This window comes from Acromyrmex echinatior, chromosome 1, assembly GCF_024713525.1.
Source record: "Acromyrmex echinatior isolate Ae372 chromosome 1, ASM2471352v2, whole genome shotgun sequence".
Lineage (NCBI taxonomy): Eukaryota > Metazoa > Arthropoda > Insecta > Hymenoptera > Formicidae > Acromyrmex > Acromyrmex echinatior.
This window is the reverse complement of record NC_141852.1, coordinates 8,671,770-8,681,943: the sequence shown is the minus strand read 5'-3', so window position 1 is coordinate 8,681,943 and position 10,174 is coordinate 8,671,770. Positions and strand designations below refer to the sequence as shown.

Below are 10,174 nucleotides of genomic sequence, written 5' to 3'. Positions count from 1 at the left end.
AACACCATTACAATATTATCCGCTTACTACGTAATAATGTAACGTGTACCGGGAAAACAGCGCATTACAGAACATCGTATTACATAATGTAAAAGATATCTCTATATGACGGTGCTCAACTCCGCCGAGTCGACTTTTCAATTTGAAACAATTTGCGTTTTAAAAATAGAGTTAAAATAAATCTTACATAGAAATTTCATATATTTCTGCATAATTAAAAACTTTCAGTTCAAGACACATGCGTCGTATCGTCAAGACTAAAAAAAGTTAACGTTGCAATAAGATAATACAGAAGCGTTGCTTCGACTTTTTTCAAGCTATATGCCGGGAGTCAGTCGACTCTTCGAGATAGCTTCGCCTTGTCGATTACTCAATCAATTTTTCTCCGAGGTACGTCGCACGGTCCGCTGGCTGGCATCATTAAATTATCTGTCAGTGTTTACGTCGAAGCAACACGTGAAACGACTCCTCCACCACCGTCGCCGTCTCCGACGTTCGCTCCACGGTCTACCACCCCCGGTGCGAGTTGAGCCACCCCTCGCCACTTGCCCGGATCCAGCGGAATGTACTTAAGCGATAGGAAGGTGCACGCGTCGATTGGTCGGGCAAACCCCGGGTCGATGGTGAGAGGGGGCGCCGGGTCTTTCGCGAGGCTCGTAGTGTCGCTCTGACCACCGTCGCGGCTGGATTTGTTCCTCGTCGTCCTAAACTTGGTAAGATCGTCGCGATTGCAAAGATCTATCGATGCTCATTTAATATCTCTTACTCTGGGATCTTCGACATCTCGCGTCGCGATCGATCGCGCGATCCCGAAGCGAGCTCTAGTTACATCCTAAAGCGGTTGAACGATCGTGCGGAATGATCGAGATGAAGCGATCGTATACTCGTATATAGGAGCGACGTGTAATAAGGGTGACTGCCGTATATAGGTGCAGCGGGGAGATCGCGGGGTCGTTACACCGGGGAATCGACACCACGAAGCGGTGCGTGTGCAACCAGCGAGGGTCGACGAGGAGCGGTAGGCAGTAGTGGTAGTACGTCACGGGGTGGTGTGTCAGCGAGTAGATTACAGTCGGACCGTGAATGCGGCCGTGTTAACAAACCCTTGGAGTCAACAGCGCCCCGTGGCCGACAATTCTACGGTAGGTGAGATCTTGCTAATTTACTCGCCGGCCACGTCGTGTTTGTCACACCGATTGTCGAGACAATCCCATCTTGAATCCCGTAGCTTTTGAATATCCCGCGACATCGCGGACTTACGCGAGGAGATAAGCGCGACTCCTCCGCAAGATATTTGAAACTTTATCGCCTGTGGATTACTTCCTTAATTGGCACGGGAATAAGCCTGGGATGACGGTAATGATGAAGGATGGATATTTATACGATACCTCGTATAATATCTTAGGGCAGGAACCCTTGAGATATATAATCATAACTTATACATAGTTCATGTTGTTAGATGTGTATCGTGAAACTTTGGTAAGAGATCGATTATCCCGGGAACTTACCCTAGAGCTAATTATTTATACCAGCTGGTTTATGAATTTTTTAACGCGATGTTATTGCGGGAATTGATCGTAATTGAATATCTATAATTGAAAATAATTTCTCTTAGAATTATCCAGAGACAAGCTGTTCATTTAAGAATAAACCCGTGAGAATAAAATCAACATTAAAATCAAACATTAGATTTTATTTAATGACTGCGAAAAAATTGTGTAGATTGCTATGAGCTTCCCCTAAGTTCATGTTTTGTTATTTATGCAATAATTATTGAATGGAATTGTTCATATTATTTCACTCGTGAACACTTTAGATTGCACATGGCATGGAAACTAAATGGATAGAATTTAGCAAGTGCCAGGAAAGCGAATTATATGCGAGTTTATTTAAATATATAATGTTGATGGAACAGTTTACCGCCTCTGAATATTGCAGCAATTATGTAAATACGTTTGGTTAGACAATTAGCCTGCGTGATGTTACCTGTTTTGATAATCACGGAATACGAGAGATTGCGAATATTTAAAAAAAAAGATTGATGCTAACAAAAGTATGTAGAAAAAAAGGTTTTGCTGAAGTATTTAAAAATTTAATTACACACAAATTTGAATAGACTTTTTTGGACTTCAAAGTAATTATGTAGGACTTTTAAATTGGTTCTTAGAACAATTAAATTAATTGTTAACTGTTTCCAGCATTGCTCAGCATATCGAATTTCCTACACAATTATTTTGATAATTTAACAAAATTATTTTCAGATTTGTATTTAAATTTTTAGATATACTTTAACAAAATCTTCCCGTATAGCTAAATTTATTTTAGCAAAATCGTTTTTTTCAGTATTAATAAAATTTTATATTTGAGTTTATTTTATTCCACGATTTCAATTAGTCTCAAATATTTATTCCGTGACTGAGAAAGAAGGTACTTTTTCTTAAATAGTTTGTAAACTCATGATTGTTTTAATTAACTTTTCACGTATTATTTATTTTAGTAAATTGGAAATCCACAGGGGAGGACTTATTATTAGCAGAGTTATCTTTTCTCTCCCAAAATACGACTATTCTCCGAGAATCCGTTCAACCACGTTTCACTAGCAACTACCAAATACGAGGATTATTGAGGAATCGATAAAATCTTGACGGTCGGTCTAATTGACAATTACAAGCCCTGGCAGGTTTATATAGCTGTGCATTCGCAGCGAATAATTGCCCCTGGTAATTTCGACCTTCTACCGTTGCATCTCAAATGAAACGTTTCGTATATCGTAGTTCAGAATAGAACAGTTCAATAGGGGGAGAACAGTAGTCCTTCGAACTTCTCTCAATGCGTGACAGTGTCTTCTCAAGAAACATTTGATCGGTGTGGACAAAGTGTAATTTTTATCAGCAACTCCAAATGTAAATTTAGATAAAGTTGCAGTTGAGAAGTACTTTTTGTGAAAAAACAAATAACGCTAAAATAAGTCACATAACGTATTTATAAATAATTCTATTCAATTCGAATTTTTTTTGCTTGGCTTAATGCGACTTGGCTTAATGCAACATATTTAATTTTTTGAGTGCACTTTTATCAATGCACGCTAGCACTGATAAAATATGTTTTTAAAAATATAGCGAATTATATAGAATAAAAATAAGTATATTTTTTAAATAAAAATTGTTTTTATGAGTTTATTTTGTATTATTTGATGAACTTATATTTGGACTAATTTTAATATTTTTGCATTAATATTTCATTTGAAGTATACAAAAACATTTCGCTATATATTTTTATATTATACTATCAAAGCACTCGGTATTATTCTCTATTTCATTATCACGTTAAAAATCATATATTAGGTAATTTTATTATAACTAAAAATTTGCTCATGATATACTATTTGTTAAATGAAATGATTAAAAATTGCATTGATGAAAGAGAAATCTGTTATATCTATTCTATGAGAAAATAAAGGTAACAAAGGTATATTTACAATATATCTTTTTGCAACAAGATTTCGACCAATTACATTTATAACTCGATTCGCTGAACTTGCTTTCAAATGAAAATGCTCTATAAATGAATGCTTTAATAGTTTGAATTAGCCCATTTACTAACAATTACCGCGAATGTTCTCTGACAGATTTTGCTTAACAATCGATATAAATGTCACAACGTGAGATTCAATCTAATCAATACTATTAAAGACAAATCGCGTTGTGGTCTGTGTCTCAGGAATGAGAATTACATAGGTATATATATTTTCATCCATTCTGCATATCAAGTATTATAACAAGGTTGGGAAGTAACGCGTTACTTACAATGTCATTACCGTAATATCGTTGGAACATTTAAATTCAATACATCTCACATGTCCCAAACGGTCTACTCAAATTGTTGTCAACAATTAATTTAACATAAGATTAATATGTTAAAAGTAACATAAATATTATACAAAAAAATTAATACAAAAAATGTAACACTGACATAATTTGTAAGCATATTGTGGAAGCATATTTTTTCAGTAAAATTCATTTATGATATGCTAAATTAATGTATTTTATTTATTTATCTTAGAATTTACATTTTAAAATAAAATATTTTATATTAATTTACTTACTCATAAATTACATTATTTGAATACTAATAATTGTTGAATGTTAATCTAATTCAAAATATTCAAATAACATAAAATCACATTATGTTAAATTAACATTCTAATATATCTATTTAAATTATGTATTCAATACGATATGTATATTCAAACATTTAACACAAAATTTCAAGGACTTGAGTGGACTGGTTTTAATACAATTATTTTATTGTGTAGAGTTATTCTTTTTAATAACAAACATTCATATATTCATTATTGACACTAATAGAGTTGTTATTAAGAAAAAATTAGTTTCATTACTAAATTTTAATAAATAGTTAATACTGTTACCAATAAAAACTCCGGAGCTATCGGAGTTACATTTTTTTGAGTAGCGATATCGAATATAACCATTACTTTTACCGTTATTTTATACACGTATAACACATATGTATGGAATATGCGAAAAAGTTCAAAAAAAGTTTTCAAAAAAAAAAGGAGTGTTACGTTAGATTATGTTATGATTATTCATAACTATTATGAATCTTATGTTGAATAAAGAAAGATTAAATTCGACGAAAAAATATATAACAGAAATTGTAACAACTCAGTAACCAGTAAGTTTTTGAATAATGCTAATAAATTATTTTTTCTGATTGATAATGAGTTATAATAATGAGTTACTTTTTTACAATGAATAACGAGCAATAATATCGAGTTACTTTTCAAAAGTATAACTTTTCAACTCTGTGATTATTAATACATTACAAAATAATAATAAGAAATCTTAATAATCGAGTTGCAACATTATTAAAAATGTAACGAATATTAAATTCGAAAAAGCACGTTATAAAAATCGTTGCGCGTTATAAAATTAGCAAATACAATTTCCGTTTGCGCGGATATTGGATATAGGAGGAATGTTGTCGGCTTTATGAGAAGTCTACATTCTTTTACGTGTGGTATACGCGATACTTTATAGCAACCTACAATATATACAAATATGTACGATTCATAATTTTTAGCCACATACATTTCTGTCTGTTATCTATCCATCTTAATAAATAGTATATCTTCGAGTTCCTGGATTGTTATGGATAAATAGAAACTGGAAGTATAATAATCGGCGGGATTCAATCGGTCGTTTTGCATAAAATATAAATTTTTTGAAAAAGGGTAATTGGGACAGAAGAAAGAAAAAGATAAGACGAAGGCGGAATTCAAACGCACCGTTCCCAATATGACCGACTCGCTAGAAATGTTTGCGACGATAGTTGGTATCCGAAGTATTTAATTAAGTCCGGAGGAAAGTCTCGTGGTTGCATCCTTGGGCTTTGACACCGACGCGTATATCCTGGAGCAAAACAAATTTCCACGAAGAGGATTCAACATCAAATAAGAAATCGTCTAGGAAGTTCTTCGAGCTTTATTCGAGCTTATTTCGAGTGATAAGAGCGGAATGACTCGTTATCGGCGAAGGTGGGCGAGATTTCCCACCTCTTACTTGAGAAACTCAGAGGTAGATGTAGAAGATTAATCCCCATGAAAGGTTCGATTCCAGATTTATTGCTTCGCGTAACTTCGATAAGTTGCTCTCGCGTTGCACGCGTCATCTCATCTGGTGGTGGAAACGTATTTACGTAACGTAGCGTTGTCGCGCGTTTCGCGTAATTACATGGTACTAAATGTCCATCAGACACAGAGGGAGGCTGTGCATTGAACGAAGAATGGAAGTTAACGAGGCAACAGGGACGACGGCGTGAGTTGGAAGGCCGAATGAATTGTCTTTAATAGCTATTCTGTCGTTGTTGCTTCGTAGAAAACGTTCTGCGGAGCATTTTCACGTCGGACTGTTCTAAGGAAATGAAAGGAATTTAACAGTTCTGTCATCTCTCTCTGTGAGAATGTAATTATTTATTTCTATCACGTCTGGAATGTTTTTAATCTTACGACGCTGTTGCGGACTTAATTGCTAATTAGTAATAATTAATATTAGAATAGGTATATTGTTCAAATACGCGATATTGATCTCTGTTATAACTGTAATTGAATAGGAAGCTGGTTTAAAGTACTTAGTTAATTAGAGGAAATAAAAAATGATATTTATATAATGCATAAAATAATATTGATATAATAAATGGGGCAGTTATATTAACTGTAACAGCTTTTAATTATTGTTAATATTGTATAATTCCTGTGAATGAGATTTTTTCATCAATTTTAGAGATCGATGTTCGATATTCGAATTCAGGTCATATAGAGAGTCATATTTTGAGAACAATTTCAACAATTTCTAATAACCCTTGTTGTTAACCCTTGTTTTATGTGTATGTATACATGTGTGTGTGTGTGTGTGTGTGTGTGTGTGTGTGTGTGTGTGTATATATATACACACATTTTATATTATGTTTAAATTCCAAAGTAATTAAAAAATTAAAATAATTTTAAACGAATCAATGCTTTAATTATATAAAAAAATGGAATCTGATTCAATACAAATAGACTTAGGGTTGAATAATACATGAAAGGAATGGGGTTTGTAAAATATCTAAAAATTTAGCTAAATAAAAATTTAAAAATAATTCTGTTGAACTATTAGAATATAATATAATCATGTAGGGCGTTCGAACTCGTTGCTGGAATATCACATGTTTTTGCAGCGTTGTCCATCATAATTGAATTTTTGCATAAATATTTCGATGATCCAAACTTCTTTCCATGCTTCACCTATCATAATATTACATTAATTAATACAACAAATTAATACATAACCGACAGACATCCCTCAGATAACAATATTCTTTTTTTTTTATTCGAATTTCTATTATCCACTCCGTTCTCTTTTACATGAATTATAATTTGATATTTCAGCGAATAATTTTATAATCATTCACCATTCCGAAGAGAAGCATAAAATCCAGTGTTACGCATTGAGGAATCATTAATATCTGATTTCGCGGTTGCCGAGTGATGATGATCGCGGCATTTGTTAATGAGAAATCGGTCACGAGTGGTTCGTGTAATACTGTTATAATTTATCTACCGTAACAGAGGGGATTATTACACACGCCATTAAATTACCATCTGGCGATTTTCATACGACCGCGAAACATTAACAGGTTCCGCATATAGACCGTCGACGGTCGTCGTCGATCACGTCGTGTACGAGACAGAATAAAAGCGTGACGTCAAATACGGTGCACCGGTATTACGTCACGTAGAGTTTGAAGAGTAGTTGGTTCGCTCGCTCGTTGACAATATGAGATATCAGCGTCACCGTAAAAAATCTTTTTGTTATACGTTGGAAACGTCCGAGCCGATTTCTCTGAGATTACTTCAGCACTGTAATTAAGTTCGCGAAAGGGTAAAAGAGAGATTTTTAAATCTGAAATCCGTAATGGTTGTGCGAAGCTTAGCTTGTGATAATATTAAATTCAGTTTTATATGTTTTATTCAGTGATGGATTTAGTAGAACCATTCTTTTTCTCAAATAATGACAATTTTTCTTCATTCCATCTTCTGGAGAAGACGTAATATAAGGATCTATCAAATCATAATAAATATACAATAATATTTAATAATGTACTGTAACTTGTATTTCTCGTACTTCTGTCTGTTTCTACCAATGCAGTAGATTAATTTAAATCCCAGTTCAACTTGTTCTTTATCTTTTTCTAATTCTTAGAATTGATTTCTAAGTTGAATTGAGATTGAAATTAAATTGTATTGGTAGAAAATAGAAAGAGGTAGTTGAGTCATTCATATAAACGATTCTAATCTTAATATTATTATACGCCTTTCAATGCGTACATCTTTGTACATATTGATTATTACGATAAGAATTACCATATGCCTCACAAGTCGAATTGGGAGAGATGCTCTCACGGAGAATATTGGGATTATTGGAAAATTCGAGTTCAAATTCTGGCTGAAGTAATACTTTTTGTAATAAGTTTTTTACAGATTTTAAGATGTTGATAGCATCAAATCGACAATCTAATTTAATTTGTGGAAGAAATATTATTTTTTCAGTTTGATTGTATTCAAAACTGGAAGTAATCAGCGCGGAGTTATTCAGGGAAAGAACGATTTTGCTAAAATATCTAAAAATTTAGCCAGATATAGATCTGAAAATAATTATCCATTGGACCATCACAAAATAATAAACGTAGAAAATTGAAACATAATGAGCAATTTACAGTTTTCAGATATTTATAACTAAATGATTGCACTTCACTTTGTGTCGTTCAGTCCATTAGTGGATGTCTATGATGGAATGAGGAATGTATCACAGATATTGAAGCACCTTAGATCGCTAATGATGATTATTAAGTCGAAACGTTCGAACTTCACGTATGAAGATTAAATATTAAAATTACTTTCTAAGATTAATCGTGCTTTAATTTTTACGCTTCACTTTCGTTTGCCTAAATTTTTATTGTTGAGCAAGTTGCAAAAATTTTGATATTCTAACAATTATCTTAAGCAGCCTATATAATTATTTTAATAATACAATAAAATTATTTTATTTGTAGATCTGTAGCTAAATTTTTAAATACTTTTGCAAAATCATTCTTTCCATGTCTGAGATAAAAATGATCTAAATACATATAGATGTATTATTCTAACATCTAACTTTGACCGTAATTGGGGTTTCTCATACTTAATTGATTTAATAATATCTAACAATAATTTCAATTATAATTGGGAACTTTCTAATTAACATTCTACGTTGTATATATCGCATAATACTTTTTCGATACTCTTATCTATTAATAGATAAAGGAAGAAGCTTTATAAGTGCATGTCTACCGTTACTAATCGACACGTCGTGCGGTTCTCTTTTAAAATAAAATCCGGTAGTAGACGGTCGCATCTAGCGGTAAATGAAGTATGTAACTTTGCGTCTGAGAAAATAATCGGGCGAGAATTTATTTACTTTACCAAGTATTCTCATCACATCGTTGATTACATTTTCTTTTTCTTTCCCTCTTCTCTCTCTCTCTCTCTCTCTCTCTCTTCTTTCTCTTTCTTTCCTCCTTAGAGACTCAACTCGTTGGTCCTAAAGCTCTTTCGCCGGTACGGTGCTAATGTAGCAGCGGCGATGCAACTCTAGTCCCGTCGGAACAATCTCACTCTATCTTGCGGTAGCTCAGCAGTTGGCCACCTTTGAAACTCAAAAGCCAAGCCGTAACTGTCGATCGATAGGGTTTACTACTAAAGGCGCACTCAAGGGCTCTTTGGTTTATCGGATGTCGTACTAGTGTTCTTTGTTCGGTGAATCTCATTTGAGAGTCGCCAACGCTGAAATTTCCGGCAGACTGAACGAAGGATATCGGAAGCGATGAAGAAGGGAAACAGAGAAAAAAAGCGAGGGAAAATTCAGATAGATTGGGAGAGAAGAGATAAAGGAAAAGGAGAGAGAGGAGAAGAAAACGGAGACAGATGAATACGGCATGATGTGATTTATCCGAATGCAACAGAAACTCTGACCTTCCTCTCTCTCCTTTTACTCGTTATTGAATCCTCTTTGCGGTATCACGGCGTAATTGGCTCTCGCTCTATAAACTCTTACCCTCATGTGAATTGACTTAAATTTAACCCGCCGTTCGCACAGCGCAGTTCGTTACGGTAGCTTCAAAATAGATCTATTCGGAACGAACGGAACGATCTGATTGATTACGTTACTTGCAATTTGCGCATTTTCACGTTACAAACCAGACAAGTCTTGCTTTTCCTCCTCACTATGTGATCCTGCAGCGTGTTTCAAGTGATCACATAAGCTGTCTCGACCAAGCGACCAAAAATATTACGTGTACGCCAAGCGCGCTAAAATAAACACCGTATAAATCGAATCATTCCTGCAATACGTGATCTTGCAAGCGGCTTTTAAATTTTATCACACCTATCATAATATTTGCTTAAGCAAATATGTGTGTATATAAATTTGAAGATGATAATCTACGTTGAATTTTCTTTTGTGATGCAGCTTAAATCGATTATCTATATTCTTTATAAGTAATTTCTTTAGTAACTTTTTATTGCATCTTAATAAAAAGTTATTTAAAGAAGATGATATTTTCCCAGGTCGCAGGC

General features: G+C 33.8%; 1 protein-coding gene across 1 annotated transcript in view; it reads left to right on the top strand.

Moving 5' to 3' along the window:
- The first annotated feature begins 418 nt into the window (after positions 1–418).
- LOC105146619 (uncharacterized) overlaps positions 419–10,174 on the top strand; it is a 31,485-nt gene continuing 21,729 nt past the window's right edge. Inside the window, exons 1-2 of the mRNA XM_011057001.2 lie at positions 419–713; positions 930–1,142. The gene's annotated coding sequence lies outside the window, so the exon portion shown is untranslated. The remainder of the gene's footprint in view (positions 714–929; positions 1,143–10,174) is intronic.